Source organism: Puma concolor, chromosome B2 (genome assembly GCF_028749965.1).
Source record: "Puma concolor isolate L17-30 chromosome B2, mPumCon1.1.hap2, whole genome shotgun sequence".
Taxonomy (NCBI): domain Eukaryota; kingdom Metazoa; phylum Chordata; class Mammalia; order Carnivora; family Felidae; genus Puma; species Puma concolor.
In genome coordinates, this window is record NC_141671.1 from 130,413,454 (window position 1) to 130,429,933 (window position 16,480).

Below are 16,480 nucleotides of genomic sequence, written 5' to 3' on the forward strand. Positions count from 1 at the left end.
ACCCTCAGCACCTAGTCATAGATCTCATTTCAGATTTCATTTCAAAACGAATTGATGTGGAGCCTAATTCCTACGTGATGGCAGGGAATAAATTCTTTTCATTCAAAAGTCTATTAAATTGAAAATTCACTTTCTCATTTATGTATGTATTTATGTATGCATGTATGTATTTATGTATTTATTTATTTTTTAGAGAGAAAGCACAAGCAAGTGAGGGGGCAGACGGAGGGGGACAGAGAGAGAGAGAGAGAGAGAGAGAGAGAGAGAGAGAGAATCTTAAGCAGCCTCCATGTTCAGCACAGAGTCTGATGAAGGCCTCTATCCTACTACCCTGGGATCATGACTGAGCCAAAATCAGGAGTTAGATGCTTAATTCACTGTGCCAGCCTGGTGCCTCCAAAATTCATTTTCATGTAGAATACAAGTGTGGGATAACCTAGAGAAGAAGAAGAAGAGAAAAAAAAACAATAAGAATTAAATAAACACTATGGTGCATTTACACTGGGCCTGGGAAATAATGTCTTTTAGTTTTGGAGTGTTCCAGGATTTGGGCTTGGATTTCCTTGTCTTCAATACCTATGCTCATATTCATCTGATTCAATACCATGGATTTTAATACCATCCACATTTTGAGAACTCCTAAGTTTGTATCTTCAGCTCCAATCTGTCTGTTCAACCCCAGAGTCATATATTCAACTCCCTAATCAATGTCTCCACATGACATCTAACAGAGGTCTTAAACTTAGCATGTACAAAACCTTGTCTTCCCCCAGATTCCACTTCACCTGAATTCTGCTCCATTTCTATTCTTAGAAGGTAGAGGAGGGACAGTAAACTATCCACCAAATTGAGAAGGCGCCTTGAAACCAGAAAGTGAAGCAGGTCACTCCATACAGTTGACACAGAGTTTTATTCGGGGTAGCTTACTGACAGCAGGGCTCTGGCAGAAGACAATCTATGGCAGCTGTGTGGTTATCCTCCACAAAATCGAGACCTTGGTCCACAAATTTTACAGAGCAAGGGGACGTGTGGAAGAGTATTGCAGCAAGATTAAAGGGTTCACACACACCTCGATGGGAGGCTTGCATGCACCTAAATAACAACTAATCTTCAATTAGATCTATGCCACAGACCACCTATGCCTCAGGAAGGGGAAAGATGATGACATATCTCACAGACTCATGGGAGGCCAAAGCAAGCCTTCCCCCATCCTGGCCTTGGTGGCATTCCTAAAGTGTATATATTTATGTCCAAGGGATCCAGAACACGTAGTGCCAGGAGAGGTCATTGAGCAAACATGAACAAGACAGAGGACCAAAATGGAGTCAGTATCGTCAGCACTCTTACACTAGCCATCTAGTCTTTGAAGACACCGAGTCTTCAAAATGACAAAATGCCCACCTGTCCATGTTTTGCAGCCAGTGGAGACATTCTTAAAGCCTACAAAGAACTCAATTTGATAAACTTAGAACCAGGGACTAGTTGAGCAATGGATGGCTATAGCCCCAGACCAATTACCTCTAGCCGTGGGCAACTTTATTCAATTAGCCCAATGATTGATTCAAATATTTTATTTTTTTTGTGCGTTTTATGAGCTGAAAAAAATCAGAAATGATTACATAAATTGTGATAAATTTAATATAAATTTAACTCTTAATATAAATAAAACTCTTCAGTACATAAACTTTCCCTCACATCCCACATTCAGTCCTTCCCCAAATTTGTTGTCTCCACCTTCAGGAAATGTCCAGACTCTGACTATTTCCCAACATCTCCAATGCTGCCACGCTGGTCTGAGCTGCCGTCATATGTCACCCGGATTCCTGAGATAACTTTCTAATGTGTTGCCTTTCCTTCATCCTGAAACATACAGTCCATGTTCAACAGAGAACTTCCTTTTAAAACAGAAGTCACATGGTAATGCCACTTCTTTGTTCAAAGCCATCAATGGTTTCCTAACTCACTCAAAATGAAGGCCAAGGAAGCCCTGTACAACCATATATACACTTAAGTCACTCCCTGACCTACTTCAAGTTTTTGCTGAAGTTTTACTTATTTGGTGAGTTCTTCCCTGACAATTTTATTGAAAATCACCTCAAAGGAGGCTCAAAGGAGCCTCCAATATCCTGGCTTTCTCAGTGTTGATGGTGAAGAGGGCCCTCTTGCAGATCATCATGGAAATGCAGTTTAATGATAAATGAACTTTGGTGTTATAAACTATCCTCCCTGATAGAGAATCGAAGTCTGGGATCTTCATACTCAAGTTTGATATTATGGGGTGGCCGGACTGCATTGCGTTCTATTAACATTTCCGTGTGTTATGCTCTCGCAGTTAAGGTAGAATATCAGAGAGTTCCTCTAGACCTTTAGAATCGAGGGTGATTGGAATGTAGGTAAGAAAAGGTTTACATGTTTTCATTGTCTCTTGAAACATCAGTGTGTATGGAGACCGTGATGCCAAAGGAACTGCAGTAGTGATTCACTTCCCAAGGCAGTGTGCACATAGTGGCCAGGAAAAGGATAAACCAGATGTGGCAGTTAAGCAATCACAGTGTAAATGAACCTTGCCTAGATTGGGATCGATGTGTCATCAAGTCAATTCAGGTCTCTCCACAATGACACTTTTAATCTGTTTGCAGAGCATTGTCCACCTGTCAGTGTTCCACACTATGCTTATATAAGAGGGACACCGAGTCTTCAAAATGACAAAAATGACCCTCCTGTCCATTGCTTTGCAGCCAGTGGAGACATTCTTAAAGCCTACAAAGAACTCAATTTGATAAACTTAGAACCAGGGACTAGTTGAGCAATGGATGGCTATAGCCCCAGACCAATTACCTCTAGCCGTGGGCAACTTTATTCAATTAGCCCAATGATTAATTCAAATATTTTATTTTTTTGTGCCTTTTATGAGCTGAAAAAATCAGAAATGGCTACATAAATTGTGATAAATGACACAAGGACATCAAATACTTTAGAAGTCACAGAGGGACAGCCCATCCATATACCTTGATTTCATTAAAAAATTAAAAATCAAAATTTCTGTCTGAATCCAACCATAGTGCAACTGTACATGACTTCTCAGGAGTTTACATTACAGCCATTTGAATTCTTGTCAAAATCTTTGCTTAGTTTTTAAAATTAAATAAATATAGATAGATAGATAGATAGATAGATAGATAGATAGATAGAATGTGATAGGGATTCTAATGAAAGAGCATTCCAGAAACGTAATTGAATTTATCAATGACTAGAGAGGAAGTTTTCCCAGAGTTTGGAGGACTAGTGGACAGAAATCTTATATGCAGAAGTCTGTAACATCATCAACAGCCATGCCCCTCTAGTGTGCTCATGGCGGCCAGATGAACACTTCTCCGTCAACCAACAGTTCACTGAGGGCTATGACCCTTCTATTTATAGCGAAGTTTCTACTCTCTTCTCTCCACCATTCCCATCCTTATCCATTACCGCTTGTCCAAAGGTCCAGAGAACACATGTGACCAGACATTTTGGGGCAGTACAAGGAAGAGGACCCGCACTCATGTTTCCTTCTTTCCCCACCTCAAGCCTGACCCAAGAGTCCCAGGGGGTGATCTTCCCTACTCAAAGTGGGGCAAAACCCCAGGTGGCCACAGGCTGTTGTCACACTTATTCTGACCCACATCTCTGCTTAGTGTGGGCGAGAATGTGGGAGAGTCCCAAAGTGGTATCCAGTCTCCTAACATTGATGCAACATCTGTGAAACATTGTTGGATAATTGGAAACATTGCTGAGATACAAAGACCTTGGAGCACATGTTGCTGCCTCAATGTTCAACAAAAGGTCTGGGAAAGGTTATATGGTAATTCCCTTACCTATAGCCTGTGTTGGAAAGTAAGTAAAGGATGCACCCACATTTTAAAAAACAATATGATAGTTCCCAGGGACTGTGAGCACTGAGACATAGGTGGCTTCCCTAGAAAAAAATGGTCAAATTGGGATGGGGCATCTTATGACACTCCCTTTCTCACCTGATCTTGGTTATCAGATAAAGTAACATACCATTTGACCCCTTCAACATCCCAATTGGATAGTTTCTCTATGCCTCACTTGGGCTTCTGGAAAAAGCACATTGTCTGGGGCATGAAGAAGGGCTGCAACATGTTCACCTCTTGCTAGAGCCAAGCTCATTGAGACATATGGGATGGCCATACACTTCTGAGCTCCAACCCCAGTGTGAAAACAAGGTTCTGGTTGAATACACACACACACACACACACACACACACACACACACAGTGCTCAGAAAAAAAATGTGAAAACCCTGAAACTTGGGCATTGTGTATAAATCTATGTGGGATGGAGACTATGAAGCAGTCATGTCTAGAGATACTTTTGAATTCAGCTAACTTCATAACTTGCTGGAGAGGTGTTCCCGTATTCTGTATTCCTTTTCTTGTACTTCTTTGTAATGTGTAGAACATTTTTCTCATATACACCCATTTGCTAGTGGTGAATGTCTTAAACTTCAAGGTACAACATTTAATGGCATGTTTTTTTTTTTTTATTTTAAAAGAACATATCTATTCAAGTGTTATTTATTGAAGAGACTTTACTGAAACCTCTCTTGGTTTACTGGGGCTCTGTAGGTATTCTCTCGGAGCTTATTTAGAGTGAGCCTGTCTCTCCAGAGTCCTTAAAAGACAATCTCTGTGGGGGACTTTGGTAGAATCTGTGGTAACTGTCATCCATTCTATTGTCCCTGTTTCAGGATCATCCACCAAGCAGGACAGGCCTACCCTCATCTGTGTGCTCACTGGCATGCACACACCCACATACAGGCATAGACATGCATTCATGCACATGTATTCACGTATGTGCGCACGCGCGCACACACGCGCGCGCACACACACACACACACACACACACACACACACACAAGGTGCTTTAAGGCTAATGCAGCCTTTTAGTATGTAATCCCACTTCTGAATTCAAAGCATATGGTTAAGTTCTGATTTTTTAAAAAATGGCCAATTTGTATGCTTGCTGCACGCAAAACTGGTTTGACTTAGCTTGACTTTTTCCGGCTGAAAACTTTCAGTTGCTGCCATCAATGGGAAACAGATTAAGAGACAAATTTCAAATGAACACTTGAAGCCCTTTCTTGAAAGGGGGAAAACAGAAGGGGAATGCTGTGCCGAGTCTGGTTTTTGCAAGGCTTGCTGTCATCAATACCGGCCTTATTCCTCCACAGTCACAGTATATATTTAACTGGTGCTGAAGTGTGCTGGGTTGTGAAAATGTGATTGAGCCCACCCCAGGAAAATTTCAGGGTCACATCATTTACTGGAATGCAATGATTTTTTTGCACAGAAGTTACCTATGTGTCTTTAGATTAAATGTACCAACTCCCCCCCCCCAAACTATTCCACATCATTATTGAATTGCCATTTCATGCACTTAACCTGAAATTTCCATTCAGTCAGTATCACTCATATTACCCACAGCTTCAAAAGACTAAAATCATTTGCACTGTAACTATATATTTTTTTCAATACTAACCCAAGGATAAATGTGGTTACATTGATTTCTCACAAATGAACCTCAAACCCCTGATTTAAAATGAGAAAAACATTGCTCACCATCATTTTCAATCTGAGGTCCCCTTAATTGGCTTTTAAAGAAACATCGCCAACTCATTTGCAAAAAAAACTTTTTGGACTGGCTCTCACTCCCAATGCCCTAGAACAAGCTTGACCATGAAATAACCTCTCCTTCTCCCCGATTTGATCTACTTCATCCTTGCGGTTGTTTCTCTAGGAAAGTGAAAGCCATTGACCTCCTGCTGGATTCCCTTCTGAGTGTCCCATACACTTGGCCCAGGGTTGTTAACGTACAAGCCGCAACTCGAATGGTCCCAGCCCAGACTCCAGATTCAGACAGTGATGTTTACTCTTTGATTCAGAGGGTGTTATTAACAGCAGATCTCTGCTCCCAGGAGCCATTCGTTTAAAGAATAATTATCAAATATTCTTCAGTCAGATAGGACCAGCATTGGTCCACCAAAAAAGTAAATTTGTCTTAACCTCACTCACTGCCATCAGCTGCACTGGGCACTGTCTACCCTTCAGATGCACTCCCCTTACCTGCTCCTGATGCTCTTGGAGAATGACCTCCATGTCTGCATCAAAGGGTCTCTTGACATCTGGCTTCCGATTGTGTTTAGGAACGGAAGCACCGGCTAGAGATGGGTGAGGGGGTAGAGTAACATCAGGGTGGGTATGTTTCCCTGAACTTGGTCCTGCCGGGTCATTACTAGGGTTGCTTGAGTTTTTTTCTTTTCTTCCTTGTTTGTTCACTGAAGCCTGCAGCTCATGTCTGACAACTTGTTTACAAAGGCCTAACCACTGCACTTTCTTTAGATTCTGTTAGCTTTTTAGTATCTTTGTCCCTTAGACAAAGTGTGGTGATATCATGCCTGGGAGCTTTGTAACTGTGTTCCCTCAGTCCCACTAATTCCCTTATAAAACTCAATTCAACAGCTTCTTTCAATGACTTCTCTGTTTCTGACGAAGACAGCACTGATTTCTTACTGTAACCTACAACCCGTTCCTTTACCTATACCTTCCCAGAAATTAGAATGCAGGATATACCTGCCACTCACTAACAAGTAAGTTCATTAGTCACTTAGAGATACAAAACCTGATAATTACCCATGCATGCGTAAGGGAAGAAAAAGACATGACCAACTCTCACGGTATTTCTTGTTACCTATCTGAGGATGCCCAGGCTAACTGCTGCACTCCCTTTAAGGCTATTCTTGAATGTTTTTTGTTTGTTTTTTTTTTTTGTTGTTGTTGTTGTTTTGGTTTTTTTGCCTTGGGAACTGGAAATAAAGCTTATTTATTTGTCTGATTAGCATTCCTTCTCAGAAGATTAAAAGATCAATGATTAATTTAAGAAAGGTACACATCATTGAATTCGAAGCTACAAATTCAAAGTGTAGCTGATCTGGGTAACATAGACAGATACATGAAGGGAATATCAAACACCTCAAGTTTCTGCTTTGAACGGGGATCAAACAATGACAAAGTAGTTCAGATGCAGATTGTTTCAATGTGATCTACAGATGGAAGCAAACCGGAAGCAAGGGATCCAAAATTAGTATTGATATTTCAGAATCGGATCATCTGGGTTTAGATGCTACTCTTAACAGCTCTTTTTTTTTTTTTTTTTGAGTTTTTATTTATTTTTGAGAGAGATAAAGTGTGAGTGGGGGAGACGCAGAGAGAGAGAGAGAGTCCCAAGCAGGATCTGCCCTGTCAAGGAAGAGCCCAACTCGGGGCTCAATCTCAGGAACCTGTGAGTTCATGAGTTGAGCTGAAATCAAGAGTTGGATGCTAAACCCACAGGGCCATGCAGGTGCCCACCAAACAGTGGGATCATAATCATTGCATTCCCTACTCTATACCATAGCTACTAAAACATATGTTTTGATTCCTGTAATTTAAAACATTTAAATTAATAGTAGGCTTTTGTTTATGTTTCTAGAATACCTAAGACCAAATTCCAAATATCTCATATTGACATTTAATCTAACCTTTCCTCTTCACCAGATCAAATGTCCTCCAGTCTTCAGATTTCTGGCATTCTCACCATACGCAAATACATTGACAGGGACATTTTAAGAGAAGGCTAACCCTAAACCCTCCTTCCTACTCATTTCTCTCACTGGTTAGAGAATGGGGATCCCCCCAAACATCTTATACTTGATTTCTTCTACACATTCCACTCTATTAAAATTCTGAAGGCTCCAGTATTCTTTGCAATGGCCTATCTCAAATCATTGGCTTCCTTCATTAATAACAGTTACATCAAATTGAGGGCCCTCATGGGGGACACTGGCAGCTTGTCATGGCTTACTGGCTTTCTCCTTGATCTTGTTCACATGCGCCATGAAGGTTTTTAGGAAATAAGTCTTCTGAATCAGGGTTTATAGATTGTATAATAGAAAAACCTCCTGGCTCTCTGAGGTAATGCTGAAAAAGCTGACTTCATTTTACTATTGACAAATATACAAGATAGAGCTAATAAGTTAGTGAGTTTAATAGGGGTATATTTCTTTATAAACAAACCAACAGATGAGTAAGTATAGATACATGTGCTAGGGGCCAGTTCAGACCTATCTATTCACATTTATTACTCCAGTAAATAGAGTATTCACAACCTACTCCATAAGAACCACCCTGCTGGGAAAGAGGCATCCTCCCACACACACAGGAACAGCAAGTCACAAATCAAGAATGGCCATTCAGTGGTCATTAGCATACCTCCTGGACCCTTTTGCTTGTGCTTCCTGACATTGTTGCTAATTTGCATAATCAAGATCAAATCCATTATTCACAATATAATTTCTCTCCCCAATTCCTTAATTCTCATTGAAATCTCCATCATCCTGATCATCCAAAATGTGTTGCCTTTTTCATATTCCTATCTTTCATCCATATACCTATTTCATTACTGGTCCTGACATTCTTACAATCAATGAAAAGTTCTTCAAAATATCTATCATATTATTGCTGAAAACAGCCATGATGTAAGAAGACTATACCATTTTTAAGAGGCTGTAAGCAAGAATGCCATTCTGAAAGCTGATATTCAGGAATAGAATTCCAGAGTCTTTCAAAAATAAATACCAGCTGCCAGCTGAATTATTAGATTTGCATGTGGCATATTGATAAAATAAAATAATTTTAAATAAATATTGATTAAGATTTTATATCTCCTTCCATATTCTTTAGTGTGGTATCTTTGACAATAGTTTTTCTTTTTATATATAGTTTTAAAATTTTTTAATGTTTATTTTCGAGAGAGAGAGAGAGAGAGAGAGAGTGAGCAGGGGAGGGGCAGAGAGAGAGAGGGAGACACAGAATCTTAAGCAGGCTCCAGACTCTGAGCTGCCAGCACAGAGCCCAACTCAGGGCTCGAACCCACAAACTGTGAGATCATGATCTGAGCTGAAGTCAGATGCAGCTTAACTGAAGTTGGACACTTAACTACTGAGCCACCCAGAAGCCCCTTGACAGCGGTTTTCCTTAAGCCTTTGTGTGATTTCCATTTTACTTCCTTCAGCTCTTTTGCAAGGTTGGCTCTCTGTCCTATAAGCACTGACAGTTTTGGGTTTTTTTCTCTTTTTTGTAATGCAAGTGCCTGACTTAAGCTTTGATTACATAACATTCACTTCAAAGAGGCATCCACTTTAAAGATGGTTATCTCAAATAAACACTTGGCCAGCCTCAGGACTAGACAAGGAATCAGCCTGCCTTCCCACATCGAAGTGCCTTTGGTTTAGATGTTGGTTGATTTCAATAACTGATCATTTAGGCCACTTGTTTTTTTTTCTGTTCTGCTTTAAACTCCTGCTATTACACTTTAAATTACACAATAAAGAGTAAACCCAGAAATGCTAAGTCCCCCCCTTGATCCCAATAAAAGCAGAACCCCAGACCCATGCACACTCTCCCACTTTTTCTCTTTCTCTTTCTTTCTTTTTACCCTTGAACTCACTGTGTGAACTCAGGTGTGCTATGTAACTTCCAAGTCCTATAAGCAATAAGCCTTTGTTTTATAAAAGTTACCTGATGGTTATTACTGCAAAACATCTTGCAATGATAAAAAGAACCATGAGGGCTGGTCCAGCCACAACACTGGCTATTGACGGGCGGTGACCAACACATAACTGGTGTAGTTGGCAGGATCACACCATTGCCCTTGGAATTAACCAAGTGGAATGCCCTTTACTTGCAACTTGCTTACGAACCACCTAACTCAGGTGGGTAACACCATCTGGAAAAGGAGCCCCACTTGCTGTGGGTCTGTCACACGCTATGCGTTTTCACATACGGCCTCCATTCTGTGTTGCCTGTGATATCCAACCCAAAAGGCGTCCCAGTAATCCAATGGTCTCCCCAGAGCAGCATGATCAAGGCCATATGGTCTAACAAGATGATTAGGCTACTAATAATAAAGGCCTTAATTGACCATTAATGTGTGCAAGTGTTCTCAAGGCCTCAAGGCCAAGGAGAGCTAAGGAGAGTGGATTGGATTGCAAGGCTATTGTCTGTCACCACCCAAAGAGAGGTTCTGGGGTTGTTATGCCCAGAATTCGTGATCCCCAAAGACCGCCAGGGAGCCTAGTCCGATGTAAAAGCAAAAGAGCCTTTATTCGAGCTAGCTCTAGCTCAATCCCCTACCTGCACTGACGCAGCGGTGAGATACCCGGGAGAGAGAGCGAGTTTCAAAAGGACAAAGGTTTTATTGGGGCCTAGGGGCAGTTGGTGAGGTAATGGCTGTGGCCTCAGCCGATTGGCTGAGTCCTGTTAGGCAGGTGGGGGGGGGGGGTTACTCAAGGGGAGGAGGTGTGGTCAAGGTGAAGGACGCAGAACAAAGATGGAGTCGGCTGGCATAGGCCCGCCCTTTCAGGGTAAAGGCCCACAGAAAAGACTTCCAAAGGTGAAAAGGACAATGGGAGAATTTTACCAGCAACCACTGAGCTGGTGGGTCATGCCAGGACTACATGTCCTAAACCAGAAAAGTAAAGTAGTCTTGCAACTGGAAACTAATAACATCTCTAAAGGGAAAATATCTCCTAGGCCTATGGTCTATGTGTCACCATTTCACTCACTGTTGTTGTTCTTTGCCCTCTGACCCGCTGGGATATCGTGGGTCCAATCCCTGCTGTGATGTTGCTAAGAGATTAATGGATAAATACAAACGTCCTAAACCTCTGGTGCTAGTGTCTCCTAAGAACCCTGAGGAGATACACCAGCTCTTTGATAAGTGCAAAACCCCACGAACACTTCCTGGGTGCTATTCAGTGCCATGCACACCAGCATCCCCAGACTCGGATATTATACTCCAGATGCCTAGGAGCTTTTCCCAAAGACTCTGTGCATATCTCACTAATGGAGATGGACCCTAATCCCAGAGCAGTCTCTTGGGACACCCTAAAAAGGAAAACATCTACCTATGAAGAAGGTTCACAGTGAGGGAGGTTATCCAAAATTTTCTGGTAATTACACATAAGATTAAGGTAACAAGATAAAAACAAGAAATAGAAACTGAGATCAAAAGCTATAGCTTACCTGAAATTCAAACCTTTCTTTAAGATTTTATGCAGCAGGAAGGAGAGAGGGGAACTAATTGCCTAGTGTGGGTTTTCTCATTTGTTTGGAATAGGCTCTGAATTGTTACAGCTGCCAAAATGCAACTGACCAATACCTCTAAAGACCCTAAAATCCGTCATTTTCCTGAAGATCCAACTGGGCTATATGCTTGTGTCCTCTGAGATACCACAGATGCTGAGCCACCTCAGCTTTTCCTTTAACAGGGTAGAGCCAGAAGCACACTTCACAGGGCATCAACCCGTCACCAAGAGAAGAGCTGACAGGGTGATTGAGGCTTCTAGTGAGAAGGAAGGCAAAAGCCCTGGGGCCACTGATATTCATAGCAGGGCCCTCCCTCTGCTCATTTGGATATTTATTACCGGTACACTGTGCCCATTCCTCCTTCCCAATGACTGCTGCTAAGGCTCACAGGGAAGGAAAAACATTAAGATGAAGCCCATCTCCTGTTGCACAAAACTGACACGGTCCAGGGGATTTATCATTTTCATGACTACAGTGACCCAAAAGACCCGCTCTTTGTTTCTAACCCTGAAGAGGTCCCATTTGACCTGGAGTCAAGAGAATTATTTTTATAGGGCACTCTCCCTAGCTACTGCGTTTTATTGGGACTGCTGAAACCATCCAAAAGGCCATAAAACTCCTGGGAGAACACTCACATTGTTTGGCTGTCCCTTTCAGATGTAAATCTTACAATGTCTTTGAAATGTAACCACCTTAGAAAGTAACAAAAACTGCCCACTGTTGCTGGCGACCGAAGGAAAAAAAAAAGGTGGGGTGAGAGGAGAGGGCTAAGGGAGAGGCCTTTTAAATTACAAAACGCTGCACGGTGAGCACAGCATAATGTATAAACTTGTGGAATCACTATGTTGTACACCTGAAATTAATGTAACATCATGTGTCAACTACACTCCAATATACACAAAATGCTATGAAAGCTTTTTGCCTCAAATTCAGTCCTCAGCCTCCTCAAGATTGCAAGTACAAATCTTCAAAGTCTTCTCCGCGAATATTGGTAAAATGCTTTAGCCATAGGAGGAGATAAGCTTAACTTGTTTCATCTGGAAATTTGGATTCAACTGTTATTACAAACTTCTGAGTTTTATATTATTGTACCTGATTTGTGCTGAAAAGTTTGGAATGCAGGCTATAGAGTCTCTGTTTCTGCTATGTTTATGCATGTCTATGGATGTATGTTATGTATATGTGCTTTGTCCCCCCTTTTACTTCCAAAAAGTACTACCAGAGTTAATTTGTAAAAGAGCTCTAATTGGCTTAAAAATTAGTGCTTGTGAGCCATAAGAGACTCTTAAACACAGAGAACAAACAGGGTTGCTGGAGGAGTATTGAGTGGGGGGATTGGCTAAATGGGTGACCACTTGTTGGCATGCGCACTGGGTGTTATATGTAAGTGATGAATCACTAAATTCTACTCCTGCAACCATTATATTATACGTTAACTAACTTGGATTTATATAAAACTTTAAAAAAGTAAAAAAAAAAGTGCTTATGAATTAAGTATTTCTAAAACTCAGAAATATAGAAATTAAGTCAAGGGGCGCCTGGGTGGCTCAGTCGGTTAAGCGGCCGACTTCGGCTCAGGTCGTGATCTTGCGGCCCGTGAGTTCGAGCCCCGCGTCGGGCTCTATGCTGACAGCTCAGAGCCTGGAGCTTGTTTCAGATTCTGTGTCTCCCTCTCTCTGACCCTCCCCTGTTCATGCTCTGTCTCTCCCTGTCTCAAAAAAAAAAAAAAAAAAACGTTAAAAAATATTAAAAAAAAAGAGAAGGATCTATAAAAAAAAAGAAATTAAGTCAAATATTTTTCAAGTTCACATCATCTGGGATAATCTTTGGCAAATAAAATCTAGTTTAAATTTGTTTTAATTAAAATAGGTATGCCTTCAGCGTTATAAATATTAAATATTATGCAGAGAAGCAACTGTAATTCTACCTGTGTTTACTAGTCAAATAAATTCATGCTATCTCTATTACAGATCTTGTCAATAAGAAAAGTAGCTTGGGACAATGGCTGGCTTTGGCTACTATTGTAATAAATTTTCATTGGTAGTGAAAACATAATCTTTGGAAACAACTGACTTACATAGATTTAAGTGGCATAAGAATTTAGGTAAACTTTTCAGCAATAATTGTATGTTATGCTATATCTACTTCAAAATAGTTTCCTAAATCTCTTTGATAACTTGAAACTTTAGAATTTTGCTAAATTAATTGATGGGAATTCCTTGAATGTCTAGACTGTTTCCAAATAAGATTAAATACAAAAACATTAGGGGCGCCTGGTTGGCTCAGTCGGTTGAGCGTCCGACTTTGGCTCAGGTCATGATCTCGCAGTTTGTGAGTTCAAGCCCCGCGTCGGGCTCTGTGCTGACAGCTCGGAGCCTGGAGCCTGCTTCGGATTCTGTGTCTCCCTCTCTCTCTGCCCTTTCCCTGCTCACACTCTGTCTCTCTGTCTCTTAAAAATAAATAAACATTAAAAAAAATTTTTTTAATCTCTTGTCACCTTGGTTAAGTAGATAATTAAGTGTTGTTTAATAATGAGCTGTGATCCCATAGAGTCAAGTGTCCAAAACCTTTAATACTTTTCACAGACTTCCCCAAATCAAATCCTAAATGAAATCTTTTTGACCTGGAAATAACATTGTGATTTTCCAAAGGGTCACTGGAACATCTCAAAGGAGTTGTGTTCTCTCCACGTAAAGAGACATTAAACTAATTAGGCTTATTTGATATGTTAAGTTACATGGGAAGCATTGTCACATAAGTGCATACCCTGTGGATATGTGTAATTAATATAAGTGTTCCAAAAATTATATGAAATTCTTAAAAATCTGATATGAAATGTTGTTAGTTGTAATCCCAGTTATCTTGAAACACTGTGTGTCACAGCAATAATCAAATTTCCCTGTTAATTGCATTATAATGAACTCTCATCAAATCTTTAACCATGGATGTTTTTAAGTCTTTTGTCATTTGCAGTTATGGCTTTACTCTGATGCTTTTTCAAAAGTATTTCATCTGCAAGGAGATTCATGAAAAGGACTCTGCCAGGTACAATTTTCTGATAACTTTCAGAAAATACCACTGGACTGGGTAAGAATTTACAGAGCTCTAAGGAAATTTTGGGTTCATAAAACTGCTAACAAAAGATTAAGATCAAGAATTAATTACATAGGGACGCCTGAGTGGCTCAGTTGGTTAAGCATTGGACTTCTCAAGGTTCTGAGTTCAAGTCCCAGACTGAACTGAGAGCACAAAGCCTGCTTCGGATCCTCTGTCTCCCTCTCTCTCTGCCCCTCTCTCACTCATGCTCTGTCTCTCAAAAATAAATAAACATAAAAAAATAATAAAAATAATTCCATTAAAGAAAGAATTAATTACATAGGGCTGGTTGATCTCATGAGGATAATTATAATTTTTATGACTTTTTAAAAAACTTTATTGGTAATCAGTCTGGTACCATGCTTACAGGGTTCCCAGCAGCCTTACTTCCAGGAAATTCACTCCCTTCCAGGTTCCTAGGCCAAGGTTCAGAATATCTTGGAGGATCTCAAGAAGTCATCCAAATCTATAGGTACTGCAGGCAAGGTCTGATGGGAAGTCTTTGGCTGGGCTTCCTAGCCTGGAGAGGTTTGTTTGTTTGTTTGTTTATTATTTATTTATAGAGTGCACAAATGGGGGAGGGACAGAGAAAAGGAGAAACAGAATCCTAAGCAGCCTCCCATGTGGGGCTTGAACTCACAAACTGTGAGATCATGACCAGAGCTGAGATCAAAACTCAAGACACTTAACCAACTGCGCCACCCAGGCACTCCATGGAGACGTTATTAAAAGTTGAATCTGAGGTTTTTTATGAAAGACTCCAACAAAGCGGACTTAAAAGAGCCTATATGGTCAATCGCTACTGTTGCGGCACTTACGTAAACAGGCCAAGTTTATCTAAAACTAAACTTAATTTGCACACAAGTTAGTCTTACTATGGGTATCTTTGACAGAAATGGGGATGATTATGAAGAGAAAAATTATTTTTCAGTAGAAATTATAATATACGCTTGTGAATATTAGATTCTAGTTCTGTTAATTGTCTGTAAGATTTTGTTTTCCACCTGTAACCTGGACTGGACTCCTTTTATTCCTCCAATATCTGGCTGCAACTCTCCAAACTAATGTTTCCAATTCCCACCTCAGCCCCCCCCCCACCCCACTTCTGACTTGGAATCCTTGAGAACTAAAACTGCCCTTTCCCAAATCCGTGCAAGTTAAAGTGGCACAGATTGATAGTAACTTCAGAGAAATCCCCACAACAGCTCCTGGATAGACAGTCTTCATGCCTGTTGCTGTCAAGTTGACTCAGAAAGATCACCAGACACGGGCACCTGGGTGGCTCAGTGGGTTAAACGTCAGACTTTGGCTCAGGTCATGATCTTGCAGTTCATGGGTTTGAACCACGGGTCGTGATCTCCCAGTTTGTGGGGTCGAGCCCTGCATCGGGCTCTGTGCTGACAGCTCAGAACCTGGAGCCTTCTTTAGATTCTGTGTCTGCCTCTCTCTCTGCTCTTTCCCTGCTTACGCTGTGACTCTGTCTCTCAAAAATAAATAAACATTAAAAAAATTGTTTTTTCCAAGAATGATCACCAGACACATAATCTATCAGATTGTCCCTGTCTGCCATCACTCCATCTGAAGAGGTTTCGAGCCATCTGACATCTAGAAATATTCTCGACTGGCTGTCTTTAGAACTCAGAAACTGGGATTACTAACCTCTGTGGGTTTTTTTCTTTTGTTTCTATAGAAATGCCTCTTATTAAATACCTGATGCAAATACTTGCATCATACAGGCCTAACTTTGGAAGCCCACCGTCATCAGTGCCGCTTGAAATAAGACACAATGCTTTAACTGAACTGACCAGTTTTTAAGACTAAGAGATTAGTTTGATGAGACATGAAATAGTCTATCAACTCAGGGCAGGTTCAAATCTCCTTATACCTGATGGCTCAAGATGTTAAAATATTTCACATTACTCAGATCTTTGTACAGATTCCCAGGGCCAGCCCACAAGATCACTGGCTTGTTTTCATGGCTGAACACTTTCAAGTTGGGGACAGTGGCTACAGACTGGATTTCAGACTATTGCCTGTATAATGGTTATAAGATTTGTAATTATGATGCTATTTAGATGTGCACTTTCTGGGTTACAATGTACCCCACCCCTGACTTTTAACATATCAGCTACCAGGCAGTCGATGTCCTCACCATTGACTCTTATGCCATGGCATCACAGTGTAGCCAAGTGTAGCCCA